General features: G+C 43.2%; 1 protein-coding gene across 2 annotated transcripts in view; it reads right to left on the bottom strand.

Moving 5' to 3' along the window:
- The window catches only part of LOC120937461 (protein unc-93 homolog A-like), a 1,112,011-nt gene that overhangs the window by 524,785 nt on the left and 568,516 nt on the right, over positions 1–18,710 (bottom strand). The window lies entirely within an intron of this gene.

Genomic DNA, 18,710 nt, shown 5'->3' with positions numbered 1-18,710 from the left:
CCAAAGACGTATACAGAGCTGGGTGGCACTGGGGAAAGGCTGTTAATGCAGGGATATTACTATGCTTACTTGCTTCTGTGATTAGAGGCTCGCTGTTGATGTTATGTTTTAAATTTCACTCACTATTTTTTTCTTTGGATTTCTGGGCCCCGCTCCGCAATCCAGAGCACTATCACACAGCCATGTCTTTTATTCCCCTCGGAGTTGAGCTGATCCCGGATATATGGGGATACAGCGGCTGTTCCCATGCTGGATAGTACCTTTGGCACTTTGCGCACGTCCCCCATGTTTAGCTTATCCCCTCCAGAGGCGGAGCCGTGTCGCGGAGGCTTGACGTCATTCGGCGCATGCGCGATAGCCTCGTGAAGCCATTGGCGGCCATCTTGGTTCACCCAAAAGCCCATCTGTATAAAGGAAGCTGAATGCCTTCATTATGGCAGCAGCTCTCATCAGGAAAACATCTCATACAGCTTAGGGGAGAATATGAAGCCAGTTAAAGGTAATTTAGGCAGTAAATAATTGTCAGAAAGAAAGTGCTTTCTATTTATTTTATTTCTATCATTCTGGCAAAAAAAAAAAAAGGGAGACTTAGAGCAGAGTCCTTAGGGTCAAACTTTCATTATGAACCCACTTAAAAGGTAAAATATGCTATTATTTTTTGTAAATAATTGAAAAGAAGGAAAGTGTTTTATATATCCAAATATATATTGGATATCCAAGTGTCAGTTTTAGATTTTGGTATCTGTTTAATATGGATGTTTTTGTGAGTGTACGTATTATGCTTACATACATGTATGCAGGTATACGTATTTTTTTCCCATCATTCTGGCCTTTAAAAAAAAAAAAGGAATAAAATAAAACCTCCAAAGGATACATAATAAGGTTAACCCATTTGGTTTTCCTTTCTGACAGCCATTCCCCACAGTCCAATATCACAAAAAGATCCTCTACATACCACTAGGTAATTGGCTGCAACTGCCAGGTAAGTTCAAATTAAAGAGCACTCAGGTATCCTGTTTGGGGAACAACAGAATCTCTGTCTTTCCTTTCTTACAGCCTGCAGCATCAATCAGAACAAAAAGAGGAGGATAAGAGGTCCAAAGCTCACGATGCCTCAAAGAGAATACTCCTTCTTCAACCCACCCACTTCATGGCTACAAGTCTTTGCATTCGGCTAGAAAACCTCCACTCCACGATGTCCCGCCCACCCCCAAAGGCGAAGCCTGCTGGGTCTGCGGAAATGATGCACTTCCCAAAAAACTGGTCTGCAGTTCCTGTTTTCTATAAGCAGCCAGAGATAAGGAAAAGGAGGAGCAGGAATCATTAGCCACCTTTAACCACTTGCCGTCGCCGCACCGTCATTTTACGTCCACAAGGTGGCTCTCCTAGGCGAGACCACGTAAATGGACGTCCTACCCTTTAGCCGCCACTAGGGGCGCACGCGCGCCGCCGGAGGCGCGCGCGCGCGCCCCCCGCTCGCCCCCGACTCCCGTGCGTGTGCCCGGCGGGCGCGATCGCCGCCGGGCACACGCGATCGCTCGGTACAGAGCGGGGAACGGGAGCTGTGTGTGTAAACACACAGCTCTCGTTCCTGTCAGCAGGGGAAATGCTGATTTTTCTGTTCATACAATGTATGAACAGAAAATCAGTGTTTCCCCCAAGTGAGGCCACCCCCCCCCACAGTAAGAACACACCCAGGCATACTTAACCCCTTCCCCGCCCCCTAGTGTTAACCCCTTCACTGCCAGTGGCATTTTTATAGTAATCTAATGCATTTTTATAGCACTGATCGCTATAAAAATGCCAATGGTCCCAAAAATGTGTCAAAAATGTCCGAAGTGTCCGCCATAATGTCGCAATACCGAAAAAAAAATCGCTGATCGCCGCCATTACTAGTAAAAAAAATATTAATAAAAATGCCATAAAAATACCCCCTATTTTGTAAACGCTATAACTTTTGCGCAAACCAATCAATAAACGCTTATTGCGATTTTTTTTACGAAAAATATGTAGAAGAATACGTATCGGCCTAAACTGAGGAAAAAAAATGTTTTTTTATATATTTTTGGGGGATATTTATTACAGCAAAAAGTAAAAAATATTCATTTTTTTCAAAATTGTCGTTCTATTTTTGTTTATAGCGCAAAAAAAAAAAACGCAGAGGTGATCAAATACCACCAAAAGAAAGCTCTATTTGTGGGAAAAAAAGGACGCCAATTTTGTTTGGGAGCCACGTCGCACGACCGCGCAATTGTCTGTTTAAAGCGACGCAGTCCCGAATCGCAAAAAGTACTCTGGTCTTTGGGCAGCAATATGGTCCGGTGGGGTAAGTGGTTAAAAAGCTGATAAGGGACTCAATCCATGAGTTAGCTCGTTCCCGAGATCCTGCAACTCTCTCATCAAGTGGAAGTTCCGTGGGAAACCTGGTCTGGCAAGCAAACGCAGAGATCTAATGCGGGGGGACATCAGGGGAAGTAGCGTTAGAAAGGAGGCCCCTCCTTTTGCTCTGGGTTACCTGACCCATTTTTTGCCACAATAAAGCAGAAGGTGGATGGAGGTTCGGTCGCCTATAACCATCTGCGCAAACTTTACTCTCCAGCTGATCCAAACGCACAACCATTTGTTTCCTCACCATCAGGGGTCGCCTCAGTTAGTGAATTAGCAAAAAAATGCAACACTTCCCTTGGAGAATGCAGCATTTTTAGAGGATATGCTGGATCACAGGATGGATTCTGTCCTCAAGAGTGTTTTATCAGGCAGCTGATGGGGCATGTAAACCCAGCAGCCATTTTAGCGTCGGCCCTCCAGACAACAAAGGCATGGTCTATCGATTTTTAAGTAGCCTTGAGACAGGGGGCCGAGCCAGATGATAATATCAGTTGCTGAAGGAATTAAAGATGACTTCAGACTCTATGACGAAGGTAGCCACTGATACATTGAAATATTGCGCTCAAGCCCTACTCCCTACAGTATCTGCCAGGGAATATAGGGAAAGCCGAAGGGACCCCCAGGCTACCCTCTTTAATGAAGGGTAACGGGAGAATACATCTAGTTCTCCCTGGAATCAAATGCCCTTTTGACTTCACGCCCGTCCAGGCTGGGAGAGCTTGGCTTAGAGCTACTGCTCTAGTTGGGCGGAGGGGGATAAAAAACTTGCGCAATTCTTTCATATTGGCCTCTCCTGGAGATCGTGGCACATCCGGCACGTACCTTTTTTTTTTTTTTCACACCAAATTCCTCAAGTCCGAGAATAAAATGGGGAATCCTGTTCCAGCTTGTACAGAATTTGATACATCAAGAATATTGGCTCCAAAGGCTGGAACAGTTGTAATTGGTCCTGTGGGTTGATTGGGGCAGAGCCACAACCATTGGTATGCTGCCATGGGTAGGCACCAGGAAAGGAAAATTATGGAAAGGTAATTTTCCGTTTTCCTCTAGAAGTAAAGAGTGCCCCTCTGTCCTTTGTGTTGACCGTAAAGTGAATAACTCAACACCAAGTTTATTATATGAACCCCTTATATATTTGTACATGTTGATCATATCCCCCCCTTAATCTCCTCTTCTCAAGAGTGAATAACTTCAGTTCGGACACGATCAGACTTTTGACCACAAACATCCAACGGACCTGTTTGATCAGACAATCTAAGGACGCGTACACACGATCAGTCCAAACCGATGAAAACGGACTGAAGTTCAGTTTCATCAGTCCAAACCGACCGTGTGTACGGCCCATCAGTCTTTTGTCCTTCAGTCCAAAGTTTTAGAACTTGCTTTAAAATCGGACTGATGGACGCTTGACCGATCGGTCAAAAAAAAACGATGGTTAGTACCCAAAAGCATCGGTTTAAAACCCACGCATGCGCAGAATCAAGTCGACGCATGCTTGGAAGCATTTAACTTAGTTTTTTTCAGCACTTCGTTGTGTTTTACGTCACCGCGTTCTGACACGATCGGTTTTTGAACTGATGGTGTGTACATACATCAGACCATCAGTCTGTGAACCAATGAAAATGAACTTCAGTCCGTTTTCATCGATTTGGACTGATCGTGTGTACGCGGCCTGACCGTGTGTACGCTCCATCGGACAAACTTTTTCACTTTTTCATCGGACAAATGTTCGCTGTGAGAACAGACAAACTTTCCGGCAACAAATGTCCGATGGTGCAAAATCCTATCGTGTGTACACAAGTCCATCGGACTAAAGTCCAAAGTACAAACACGCATGCTCAGAACCAATGCTAAAGATTAGCCAACAATAGCAGAAGTTGCCCACAGGGTGGCGGTAAAGAGCTGAAAAAACACGCGATTTGGTGAAAGTTAGCTGAAAAAGTCCTGCCGTGTGTATGCATACCAAGTATGCAAAATTCACGGAAAAGTCAGTTGGAAGTCGGATCGTGTGTATAAGGCTTACGAGGGAGGGTCAAGTGATACAAAAGGTAATAACTGTGGGGGGATGAGCTGATGAAGAAAATAAAAGTGCAGTGGTTACAGTAGGTGAGGGCAGGATAGGCTCACTAAGCAATGCTAGTATTTCTGTTTTCAGTAAATGCGATTGCTCCCTTTTAAAGGAGAGCTCCAGCCTGCATGAGGCTGGGCAACAAATGTAAAACTATGTATTACCTCCAATGTTCTGTTGCTCTGATCTGCAGATTTGATAGTTATTACAGCAAATGTATAGTACCTTGTGTATGTAAGTAGTTATCTCCCAAGACAGTATTAATCACACACACACACATGAATTTAAATCAGTTGCTTTTACGCCCAGTTCACAATGGTGCATCACAGTAATAAGCACATTTCATTTCAACATGCATTAACATACTGTATATACTGTATACGACAACAGATGTATCACAGTGTGTGCCTTCATTCTGAATACATTAAAACAATGCACTTCAGTGCATGTGTGTTGTAATGTACCACAATGCACACAATTGAGACCCAAGGGGAAAGTACCCAGAAGCTTATAATGAGAAGTTTTAAAAGTAACCAAAAAAATTTATAAAACACTGCATAGCATATTAGTGGCTTCTTATAACTGAAGGTATTCATGTCTCATTTCATTAATTGTCCCAAAAATAAGTCAATTATTCCTAATTTTAGGATAGTAAAAATAATTTTCTTGTCAAATTTGTTTATCGATTTTGTAAATGTAAACATTGGTACAATTAACAAAATATTGATTATATTGGATGAAAGAATTAGTTGAATTTACATATCAAATCTTAGTATTGCTTGTATTTACAAGAAATTGAAGACTTAAGTAAGATATATGTTAATTATGCCCCTTTCACACTGGGGTGTTTTTCAGGCGGTACAGCGCTAAAAATAGCGCTGCTATACCGCCTGAAAAACTCCTGCCCAGCAACCTCAATGTGAAAGCCGGAGGGCATTCACACTGAGGCGATGCGCTGGCAGGAGAGCAAAAAATCTCCTGCAAGCAGCATCTTTGGAACGGTGAGAGGAGCGGTATGTATACCGCTCCTCTCACCACTCCTTCCCATTTAAAACAATATGAAACCGTAACAATACCGCCCGCAATGCGCCTCTGCAGGGGCCTTAAAGGACTAAGGTGTTACAATCACTTTTAACAATTATATAATCAAGAGAAACAAAAAATGGAAAAGTTGTTAAACTTTTAACTTTTATAGTGATATGTAATAAAGAAATAGTATTAATTACTACGAGATGCAGTAACTTATAAAAGGACATTAGAGCTTACTATCTAATATTGTATTATAATTGAACATAGTAAAAGTGAGTGTTTTGCTACCATTTTATTATATAAAAATAAATCGGAAAAGACAGGATAGAATAAGGAGAAAAGAAAAGACTAAAAGGAAAGTAAAGATAAGAAGAAAAAAGTCAGGATTAGTAGAGGTTTCCGGGGATTTCTTAGTAACAATATATATATAGGGCCAGATTCAGAAAGACTTACGCTGGCGTATCTACAGATACGCAGCGTAAGTGTACAGTTGCGCCGTCGTATCTATGCGCCCTATTCTCAATACTAGATACGCCTGAATTCTGGCTTAATACGACAGACGTAATTCTCCTACGCTGTTGTATCTTGGGTGCATATTTACGCTGGCCGCTAGAGGCGCTTCCGTTGATTTACGCGTTGAATATGTAAATGACCTAGATACGCCCATTCACGAACGTACTTACGCCCGTCGCTGTAATCTACGCCGTTTACGTAAGGCTTTTTTTTTTAAGAAGTCACGAGAGGTGACGAATACGCGTACGAGTGTAACCAAGAGTCCACCAAGAGGTACCGGAGGTGACGTCGGCGAACGCACTCTTTTATTTTACATGCCTGATTTTATCACAGCTATGTGAGTACCCTAGTGTATTATTTTGTTAATAAACCTTTTTTAAAACAATACTGCACTATTGGCACTTTATCTCCCTGGGTGCGAGTCACTGTCATTTCTCGGACGTGACTACCAAAAGGGATCTATTGTAGTGGATGATTCTAAAATCCCTATTTTCAAATCAGGCTAATTCTTTTTATGATTAGAATCACTGAAATGTTTCTCTTTCCTATATTCCTTATACTGTTTGTTTTTATACGCATTATGCATATGTATGTATGGGAATGATCAATACTGCTTATTTTCCTTGAGGATTTTTTATCAGATACTGTTTTAAAGTAATGAACTCAGCATTGAAAATGCAAAGGATTATTATTAAGAGCATCCTCCATTTTCCCCCCATGTTACAAATGTGTTCAGACCATCTTCCCTTCCCCCCCTACTGCATTCTCCTAAATGGCTTCACTTCAAAACCCCCCTCCTTTCTACTGCATTCTAAAGTGGACTTTAACCTTTCCTCCCCCCTCACTTCATCTCACCAAAGGAATTTTTATGTAAGATGGTGACTGTGAAAGGAACTTTTCTATGCCTGAATGACACATGGATTTCCAAGAAGAACATGGACTTGTGGGAGTAAACCATCCCTATATGGACTGACCAATGAGAGCTTCATGCCAAGGACAAGCCACACAGGGGGGCTGGGTTGTATGATGTGAACCATTCAAATGCATGTATTTGTGACTCTATGCTTTTAATAAAGCTGTGTGGGCTATAGCCCGTTCTCTCTCTTTGCTGGTGAACGTTGGGAAGGTGAGATGTGGTCTGTTTTGTCTATAGATTGCACTGTCTCACCATATTGATTTGAATCAAACGGCAGGATAGGTTTCACCCTGAGAAATTGTGTCAGGAAATTAATTAATCTATTACATTTTGGGCCCAACGTGGGTACTTTGCTTTATTTGGGAGATGCAACACGTCTGTGCGGATGGTGACAGGCTGATCACCTTCACTTCCGTGCAGGCGTCTTGCGCTTCCCCAATCAAAGACGGCTGTTCTTGAGCAAAGTATCTTTTTAAAGAGAATGCGCTCCTTCCTATCTGCCAGCTTGATGTCTATGTTTCTGTTTGACGGTTGAAGTTTTATGTCTTATGTTTCTTTGAATGGGGCTGTTTCAGTGATTATCTGTATGGAAAGGGGGTGGCACAGGTCCCTTATCTGGTGGCGGAAAGGTTTTAGAGGGTGAGTGAGTCTCACAGTTGCCTTGCCTCTCTGTGTGTGGAGAAAAAAAAATATATATATATATATATATATAAATACACACCCAGGTTTATAGAAGGTGCGCAAACTATTGTAAATGCAAATATGTAATATAGAGATCAGATGTGTCGATGCGTGTTCGTGTTTATAATATTTTCCTCCATACAGACGAAAGGAAAACGGAGTGATTTAAGAGGGTGTAATAATCACAGTTGCCTTATCAGCTTTGTGTTCCATATCGCTGAAAGAGTCGTATTCCGTGTATTTCGTGTATTTTGTGTTGTGTTTATTTTATTGTTTGTCTGTGCATTTTTTTACATGCGTTTTTGTATGGTTACAGCAAGCAGTCCGAAAGCTGGCTGCGTGCAGGTTTCCCCCTTCCCACCCCCCTCACCAGTCTAACATGCTTAACTCTTTATACTCCTCTTTCTCATCCTCCTCCCCCTCCTGGAGTATCGGATTGCTCTGCTGGCTGACAGAGGCAAAGCTATGAACAGAATCACATAGTGCAAAGGTTTTTTAAACATAGGTCTGGTGTGTGTTTAGTATATATGTGTGTATATCTGTCATGGTTTGGCTGTTTTATAATCTCTGCAGATGCTGTATCTTTCTGATTCACAGATGTGAGGTTTTGGGACAGCCCAGGCTATTTGTATATCCGAATATATGTGTAAATTGGGGCTTATTTTTTAATAGTCCTAAACTGACTTCCTGATCACAAAGATGAAATCCTGCCCCTCCCTGTAATGGTGGCACAAACTGGGTGTCCCTGGGCCCCTTCACCCCCCCTCCCCCTTCCTTAGTTAACTCTTTCTGTGCTGGAAAGTAATTAATTCCCTCTCTTTCTTTCTCATCTCCCCCCCCTCTCCTGCTGAGGGAAGAAAAAAAATTAGGCGAAAGGTTTTTAAAAGACAGACGCCTGTTTTTTTACTAACTTACCTTGGTAGCTTATTTCCTTTCCGCTGAGCTTGATTTAGATATATAAAAATGGGGACTGATTCTTGGCTATAACAGTATAACCTACCCTGCCCTGATGATGGTATGCGTTTCATGACCTGATACATAGAGGGCTTTTTGCCAGTTTAGTTGTTGTAATGTGATACCCAGGGCCTGTTACTATGGTTATTACCCCTTCATTTCCCTCATGTTCTGCCCACGATGCCCCGGCTGGTGGAGACATGGGCCTCGCCCGAATGCTGTTCTCTGCTGGAAGCATGGGCCCGCCCGAATGCTCGAGGCCTTGCCCCGTCCTGCCCCTATCCCATGTGCTCAGTGTTGCCCCATCCTGAACACAGATGGTATCATCTCCCATACTGGATTCTGTACTCTGCGGCCCACCCTCATTCTCTCCTTCGTTTTTGTCCAAAGGGGGGCTTATATGCCATTTCGTTGGACAAAAAGTGAAAGGATGAGAATGATACCTGTTATGGACGAACATGATTGTTCTGAACTCATGGAGGTAAAATCCGCTCATTTGCTGTCCTGGATGCCCTGATCCCAATGCCTTGATTCACTTTGTATGTTGATGGCTCCATGGGGTAGCTGAGGTGGTAGAGAGTGAGTAAATCCTTGCGTTCATTGCTACAGTCCTTGTGTTCACAGTCACAAAAGAAATATGAGGGGATTCTGGGTATAACATTAGAACATTTTAGATATCACATTTAAATGGTTTTATTCCACATACCATGCCATGCCACCCTCAGGGTTAGTGGGAAAGTGGCCCCAAGGGGGGAGCATTCATTATCCCCTTTGAAATCTTGCTTGAGACAGTAGACGAAAACATTCTCTGGAGATGAGATATGATGGACTGTGCCACCCACATCTGAATGAAACTATATATCTTTTTTCAAATACATGTGATTGTGATCACTGGGATTTGTGGGTTGGAATATGGTTGATATATAGATCCCAAAGGGGGGTCCCGGATAAGTTTAAAATAACTACAGGTTTTGAGTCCCATGATCACTGTGAGATATTACATAGGGTAATTAGTTAATTAATGTCAGAGTGTAAAGAAGTTCTTTAATGAGATAATTAAGTTGAATTCTGCCTGTAAATGTTTATTAATATGTTATCCTAAACAACTTAAAATGTATTATGTTATGTCAAAGCATAAACATGGGATTAGAACAAAGGTTTAATAGAACAATTATTGATTGAGATTGTGTGAAGAATTGTATACAATTCAGATAATGGTAAACAACATGGTATTTAATATTTAACTGAAATCCTACAGATCTGGTTGTAAGAATTATTAAGTTGAGGATTGAGCAATGTTTACAACAGATTCTAAACTTTTGTTTGGTTTATTATAAGGTTCCCAAGGAAAAATATTAAAATATGAAAGTTAGGTTTGATTTAAAAATAGTAAAAAGAAAATAAATAAAATTAAAAACAAACAAGTGTTAAAAGTTTCTATAATGTGACGTTCCTGACAGAGTGATTAAATTATGAGTACTTTTCTCGGAAGAAAACGCTGGTCGGTTCATGCGCAGGGACTGATCAGTGGATTTCGCGAGATTTGTCTTCGAAACGATCTTTTGTCGCTGCTGTAGTTGGGAAATGTCATATTATAATGTAATGTACATGATCTTTGGCAGATGTACAAACCAAATATGTTTAATTTTTTTTAAAAAAAGGTTAAAAATGAGAAAAACGGTACAATTCGATTGTATGGTATATGGTGTATTGGACACAGGGGGGGGGGGGGGACAGATGTTCTCTCTTAAGAGATTGTTAAAGAGATGTTTTCTTTTCTCTAGCTGCCTTTTGTGTGAATGCTGGCGTTGAAACCAGAAACCAATGGTGTTAATCTGCATAGCTAAAGAAAAGGCCAGTTAAAATAGTGAAAAATAAAGATACAACATGAACAGATGATGCAGTATGATAGAGACATATTTATGTTTGTTTAAACAGTCATGCGACAAGAATATTCATACTGTATGATCGGTTCTGAAAACTAGTGTAATGTAATGAATAAGGGCCAGATTCACATAGGTTAGCGGATCTTTAGATCCGCGTAACCTATGTGATTTAAGATTCGCCGCCGCAAGTTTTTGAGGCAAGTGGGCAATTCACAAAACACTTACCTCAAAACTTGCGGCGGCGGATCGTAAATCCCCTGGCGGAATTCAAATTCCGCGGCTAGGGGGAGTGTAGTATTTTAATCAGGCACGTCCCCGCGCCGATTTGAATGCGCATGCGTCGTCCGCGAATTTTCCCGGCGTGCATTGCTCCCAATGACATCACTAGGACGACATTGGTTTCGGTGTGAGCGTAACTTGCGTCCCGGCTTTTGTGAATCGACGTACGCAAACGACGTAAAAAAAAAATTCAACGCGGGAACGACGGCCATACTTAACATTGGCTGCTCCTCATAGAAGCAGGGGTAACTATATGCCGGGAAAACCCTTACGTAAACGGCATAAAGTGACTGCGTCGGCCCGCATACGTTCGTGAATTGGCGTATCTCGCGGTAAATCAGCGAAAACGCCCCCAGCGGCCATTTTAAGATTGCAGTTAAGATCCGACGGTGTAACAGTTACACCTGTTGGATCTTAGCCATATCTATGCGTAACTGATTCTATGAATCAGTCGCATAGATACGACCGATGCAACTCAGAGATACGACGGTGTATCAGGAGATACACCGTCGTATCTCTATGTGAATCTGGGCCTAAGTTTCGTTAGGAAATAAAATATTTAGGACAGGGCCCAATATAAAATTAAAATGCTTATGAAGGAGAATATAGGGCCAGATTCAGGTAGAAATACGTTGCGCTGCGGCGGCGTAACGTATCCCATTTACGTTACACCGCCGCAGGTTTACAGCGTAAGTGCCTGATTCACAAAGCTCCTACCTGTAAATATGCGGCGGTGTAATGTAAATCCGCTCGGCGCAAGCCCGCCTAATTTAAATGGGCCGAACGTACTGCGCATGCTCCGTCCGTCAAATTACCCAACGTGCATTGCGCTAAATGACGTCGCAAGGACGTCATTGGTTTCAACGTTAACGTAAATGGCGTCCAGCGCCATTCACGGACGACTTACGCAAACGACGTGAATTTTAAAATTTCGACGCGGGAACGACGGCCATACTTAAAATGGGTTACACCACCTAGAGGGCAGCCTTAGTTTTATGCGGCGTATCTCGACGGAAACGACGTAAATTTAGAACGACGGGTGAATCGTACGTTCGTGAATCACCATAACTAGTCATTTGCATATTCTACGCCGACCGCAATGGAATCGCCACCTAGCGGCCGGCCTAGAATTGCATCCTAAGATCCGACGGTGTAAGTCAATTACACCTGTCGGATCTTAGGGCTATCTATGTGTAACTGATTCTATGAATCAGCCGCATAGTTACGACGGGCGGATCACAGAGATACAACGGCGTGTCAGGAGATACGCCGTCGTATCTCTTTTGTGAATCTGGCCCATAGTAATTAGGTGAAATGGATGCTTTTATGAAATTTAACTTAGTAATGGGAATGTAGATTGGATAAATTATGTTTGCTATGGTCAACAGAGGTTTGTTAACTGTAAATAGGGATGAGCTTCGCGTTCGATACGAACGTATGTTCGACTCGAACATCGGTCGTTCGATGAAACTCGAACAAAACGGGTCGTTCGCGCCAAATTAGAGTGACGCAAAACGTCCCATAATTCACTGCGGCGTTGAGCGCTGATGATTGGCCAAGCATGCTGTATGTCCCGCATGCTTGGCCAATCACAGCGCGCAAAAAACGAAGAGCCATAATTGGCCAAAGCCAGGGTGGCTTTGGCCAATTATGGCTCAGGGGGGATTAGTACACGCCCCACACTATAAAAGGCAGCCTGCACGGCGGCCTCGTGTAGTGTGTTCCGGCTTTTGTTAGAGAAGTCAGTCAGACAGTTAGAGAGAGAGATAGAGACACAGGGCCAGATCCTCAAAAGGGATACGCCGGCGTAACTGCTGTTTAACTACCCAGAAATTGACTGGATTAATGGCACTTCTGAGACAGTTAAAGGACAAAAATTTAATATTTTTATAATACCTATTGCAGGACAATTTTATGGTGCAGTTTATTGAGGCCCCAACTAGGAATGATGCCCTGTTAGACCTGATAATCTCAAACCATGCAGAGCTTATTACTAATGTTCAGATAAAGGAACACCTGGGTAGCAGTGATCATAACATGATTTCATTTAATGTTAAAGCGGTGGTTCCCCCTAAAACACATTTCTAACAATAGATTCGTAAGACCCGTTACACTGCGGGTAGGCTGGCTTTTTTTTTTTTTTTTTTTCGTACATAACGAGATCTCGGCGTCTCGTCCCTTGGCGGTGGGCGTTCCTAGTTGATTGACGTTCCTCGGACGGGCTCATACGTGACGTCACGACTTTCCGACAGAAGCCGAACGTCATTGCGCAGGCGCCGTATAGAGTTGGCTCTATACGGCACCTGCGCGGCGACGTTCGGCTTCTTTCGGAAAGTCGTGACGTCACGTATGAGCCCGTCCGAGGAACGTCAATCAACTAGGAACGCCCACTGACAAGGGACGAAACGCTGAGATGTCGGTATGTACTAAAAAAAAAAAAAAAAAAAAAAAAAGCCAGCCTACCCGCAGTGTAACGGGTCTTACGAATCTATTGTTAGAAATGTGTTTTAGGGGGAACCACCCCTTTAACTATAAGCAAGAAATACATACAGGAAATATTAAAACACTCAATTTTAAGAGAGCAAATTTTCCAAGGATGAGGGCTGCTCTCCAGGACTTGGACTGGGAGGGACTATTGGCACAGCTGAACACAGAACAGAAATGGGAATTCTTCAAAAAGACTGTGTGGAACCTCACTGCAAAGTATGTTCCCATGGGCAATAAGTTTAAAAGGCTAAAAATAAAACCTATGTGGCTCACGGTCAAAGTTAAAAAAGCTATAAACAATAGAAAGTAGCTTTTAAAAAATATAAAAATGAAGGAACACTAGTGTTGTTTAAATGTTACAAAGAATATAACAGGATATGCAAAAAGGAAATCAAGGATGCAAAAATTCAAAACGAACGACAGATTGCAAAAGATAGTAGGACAAACCCCAAAAAATTCTTTAAATATATTAATAGTAAAAAGGTGAAGTCTGAGCATGTAGGCCCCTTACAAAATAATCTAGAGTGGGTGACTGGGGACAAAGAGAAGGCAAATTTATTAAATGTTTTCTTCAGCTCTGTGTATACAATGGAGCATGGGGGAGCTCATGTCCAAAATGGGGGTGGGAGTGACACAGCCTCAAATCCACAATGGCTCAAAAGTGATATGGTCCAGAAATATTTAGACAGAATAAAGGTGGATAAAGCACCTGGACCTGATGGCATCCATCCACGGATCCTAGGTGAGTTGAGCTCTGTCATTTCAAAGCCACTGTATCTAATATTTAGGGACTCATTAAAGACAGGAATAGTACCACTGGATTGGCGCAGGGCCAATGTGGTGCCCATATTTAAAAAGGGAAAAAAGTCTTTACCAAGTAACTATAGACCTGTTAGTCTAACTTCTATAGTTGGGAAGATACTGGAACGTTTAATAAAAGACCACATGGATGAGTTCTTGCTGGAAAAAAACTATTTAAGCAGCATACAACATGGATTCATGAAAGACAGAAGTTGTCAGACAAACCTGATTTCCTTTTATGAAGAGGTAAGTAAAACCCTGGACAGAGGCGTGGCTGTGGACGTGATATATTTGGATTTTGCAAAAGCGTTCGATACAGTTCCGCACACATGGCTCATGTGTAAGGTAAGGTCTACAGGATTGGATATATCAGTTTGTAAATGGATAGAAAACTGGCTGAAAGACAGAATTCAGAGAGTCGTGGTTAATGATTCTTACTCTGAATGGTCCAAGGTTATCAGTGGTGTACCCCAAGGTTCAGTGCTGGGACCCTTACTTTTCAATATATTTATAAATGATATTGGGTCTGAGATCAAAAGTAACATTTCTGTCTTTACAGATGACACCAAGCTATGCAGTGGAATAACGTCCTTGCAGGATGTCTCCAATTTACAAGCCGACCTCAATGCTCTGTCTAATTGGGCGACTAAGTGGCAGATGAGGTTTAATGTAGATAAATGTAAAGTTATGCACTTGGGGGCTAAGAATATGCATGCATCATACATACTAGGGGGAGTACAACTGGGGGGATCTGTAGTGGAGAAGGATCTGGGGGTTTTAGTTGATCATAAGCTCAATAATGGCATGCAATGCCAAGCTGCGGTTTCCAAAGCGAGCAAAGTCCTTTCTTGTATTAAGAGAGGTATGGACTCCAGAGACAGAGATATAATTTTGCCCCTGTACAAATCATTAGTAAGACCTCATCTGGAATATGCAGTTCAGTTTTGGGCACCAGTTCTCAAAAAGGACATCGGAGAACTGATAAGAGGCATGGAGGAGCTCAGCTATGAGGAAAGATTAGAAGAACTAAATTTATTCACTCTTGAGAAGAGGAGAATAAGGGGGGATATGATCAACATGTACAAATATATAAGAGGTCCATACAGTGAACTTGGCGTTGAGTTATTCACTTTACGGTCAACAATGAGGACAAGGGGGCACTCTTTACGTCTAGAGGAAAAGAGATTTCACCTCCAAATATGGAAAGGTTTTTTCACAGTAAGAGCTGTGAAAATGTGGAACAGACTCCCTCCAGAGGTGGTTCTGGCCAGCTCAGTAGATTGCTTTAAGAAAGGCCTGGATTCTTTCCTAAATGTACAGAATATAACTGAGTACTAAGATTTGTAGGTAAAGTTGATCCAGGGTAAATCCGATTGCCTCTCGGGGGATCAGGAAGGAATTTTTTTTCCCTGCTGTAGCAAATTTGATCATGCTCTGCTGGGGTTTTTTGCCTTCCTCTGGATCAACTGTGGGTATGGAGTTGGGTGTATAGGATTTTACTGTGTTTTTTATTTTGTTTTTTTTATTTTTTGTGGTTGAACTGGATGGACTTGTGTCTTTTTTAAACCTGACTAACTATGTAACTATCCCTGTTTCTAACTATGAAACTGATCCACAGAATCAGTTTTCCATAGTTAGGCAGAAGATCCGGCATGTGTAAGGGACTTACACTGCCGGATCTTAGGATGCAGTACCGCATCCGCCGCTGGGGGCATTTCGTGTCGAAATGCCGCCTCTGGTATGCAAATTAGCACTTACGGAGATCCACGAAGCTTTTCAGCTTCGTTTTTTCTCCGTAAGTTTTAGTTTGCAAATGCAAAATTAGGGCTGCTTTTACAAAGTGTAAACTGTTTACACCTTGTAAAAACAGACCCTTCTGTCCAGCGACGCAATTTTTTTTTTTGTTTTGAATTTTTTTTTCGCGCCGTATCTTTTTTCCCGAAGCAACTTTATTGACCCGTCGCAATCCACAAAGCTCGGCGTAACGTAATTTCGCGCTGTGCACATCGGGAAAATGACGTCACAAGCATGCGCAGTACGGCCGGCGCGGGAGCGCGCCTAATTTAAATGGGAATCGCCCCCATGAAAAAAGGAACGCCTTGCGCCGGCGGAATTTAAGTTACACAGCCAAAAATGTCTAGGTAAGTGCTTTGTGGATCGGGCACTTAGGTAGAAATTTTAAGGCAGTGCAACTTAAATGGGAAAAATTAAGTTACGCCGGATCTTTGTGGATTACTCCCACAGTGTCTTTTCTACCAGATAGATAGACAGATAGAGCAGGAAGGCTAGTCAGTATAGTTAAATCTACAGTTTGTAGAGAATATATTCACATCCCTAGGAGTTGTCAATATATTTATAAACTGTACAGCTCAGCTAGATCTGCTATTACTATCTGTCAGGCAGGAGATTGTTCTACATGCAGTGCTCTAACGTGTTGTATTGCCTGCATTAGGGTTTAGCTTAAACGTAGTACTCCGTGTTAGTCAACGTGTGCTAGTTAATTGCACATACACGCATTACCTGTTACTGCACGTGTACAATTTATTTATTAATTGCACAGAAACGCAGTCGCTGTTAATGCAAGTGGGCTATAGAATTGCACAGAAACGCAGTCGTTCTTACTGCGTGTGTGCTGTTTAATAGCAACTAAACGCAGTTGGTGTCACTGCGTGTGTGCTGTTACATAGCACTTGAACGCAGTCGCTCTTACTGCTTGTGTGCTGTTTAATAGCAACTAAACGCAGTTGGTGTCACTGCGTGTGTGCTGTTACATAGCACCTGAACGCAGTCGCTCTTACTGCACGGGTGCTGTTTAATACCACCTAAACGCAGTTGGTGTCACTGCGTGTGTGCCGTTACATAGCACCTGAACGCAGTTGCTCTTACTGCGCGTGTGCAGTTTACTAACACCTGAACGCAGTTGGTGTGACTGCGTCTGTTTTGTTACATAGCACCTGAACGCAGTCGCTCTTACTGCGCGTGTGCAGTTTACTAACACCTGAACGCAGTTGGTGTGACTGCGTCTGTTTTGTTACATAGCACCTGAACGCAGTCGCTCTTACTGCGCGTGTGCAGTTTAATACCATCTGAACGCAGTTGGTGTGACTGCGTCTGTTTTGTTACATAGCACCTGAACGCAGTCGCTCTTACTGCGCGTGTGGAGTTTACTAACACCTGAACGCAGTTGGTGTGACTGCGTCTGTTTTGTTACATAGCACCTGAACGCAGTCGCTCTTACTGCGCGTGTGCAGTTTAATACCACCTGAACGCAGTTGGTGTGACTGTGCCTGTTTTGTTACATAGCACCTGAACGCAGTCGCTCTTACTGCGTGTGTGCAGTTTACTAACACCTGAACGCAGTCGGTGTGACTGCGCCTGTTTTGTTGCATAGCACCTGAACGCAGTCACTCTTACTGCGTGTGTGCAGTTTACTAACACCTGAACGCAGTTGGTGTGACTGCGTCTGTTTTGTTACATAGCACCTGAACGCAGTCGCTCTTGCTGCACGTGTGCAGTTTACTAACACCTGAACGCAGTTGGTGTGACTGCGTCTGTTTTGTTACATAGCACCTGAACGCAGTCGCTCTTACTGCGTGTGTGCAGTTTACTAACACCTGAACGCAGTTGGTGTGACTGCGTCTGTTTTGTTACATAGCACCTGAACGCAGTCGCTCTTACTGCGCGTGTGCAGTTTACTAACACCTGAACGCAGTTGGTGTGACTGCGTCTGTTTTGTTACATAGCACCTGAACACAGTCGCTCTTACTGCGTGTGTGCAGTTTACTAACACCTGAACCCAGTTGGTGTGACTGCATCTGTTTTGTTACATAGCATCTGAACGCAGTCGATCTTACTGCGTGTGTGCAGTTTACTAACACCTGAACGCAGTCGGTGTGACTGCGCCTGTTTTGTTGCATAGCACCTGAACGCATAAATATGGCTGGAAGGACAAAGAGAGGCAGAGAGTCACAAGGGCAAGCAGGCTCTGCATCTAGAGGTAACGCTGGTGATGGATGTGGTGCATCCTCTTCAGCACGTGGCCGTGTGCCCGGCTCGTCCTTTCGGGGAGCTGCGCCGTGTTTGAGCCTCAACATGCAGAGAAATTAGTGGAGTGGATGACCAAGCCGTCCTCATCCTCCTCATCCTCTCTCACACAGACTGATCATAGATCATAGGCGTCCTCATAGGCGTCCTCTTCCCTCTGCACAATGGCATCACACAACAATCCTTCCCTAGTCCCACCGTGTCCTCCTGAGGAGTCCCCCGAACTGTTTCAACACAGTGTTGGGTACATGCTGCATGAAGATGCGCAACGTTTTGAAGACTCCGATGACAGAACACAGATAGAGGAAGGCATTGATGTGAGCCCAGCGAGAGGGGGTGGCCGAGAGGGACAACAATCTGGGAGTGATGTTCCCCCAGCTGGAGCATACTGCCAGGTTGTCGACAGTGATGATGAGGAGGGAGGGGATGATGAGGTCACTGACTACCTGTGTGCCTGATAGGAGAGAGGAGGAGGAGGACAAGGCACAGGCACATCTCCAAAGAGGCAGGATGCCCTCCAGGGGTCAGCTTAAGGGCAGCACACCAACTGCATTACGTGGCACTGCTGTGTCTCAACGGTACAGAAAAAGTTCTTTGGTGTGGGCCTTTTTGAAACATGTCCATCAGATCGTACCTTTGCTGTTTGCACATATGTCTCAAAGCG

This window comes from Rana temporaria, chromosome 4 (genome assembly GCF_905171775.1).
Source record: "Rana temporaria chromosome 4, aRanTem1.1, whole genome shotgun sequence".
NCBI classification, from domain to species: domain Eukaryota; kingdom Metazoa; phylum Chordata; class Amphibia; order Anura; family Ranidae; genus Rana; species Rana temporaria.
The sequence above is the reverse complement of the archived record's forward strand: the minus strand, read 5'-3'. Positions and strand labels throughout refer to the sequence as shown.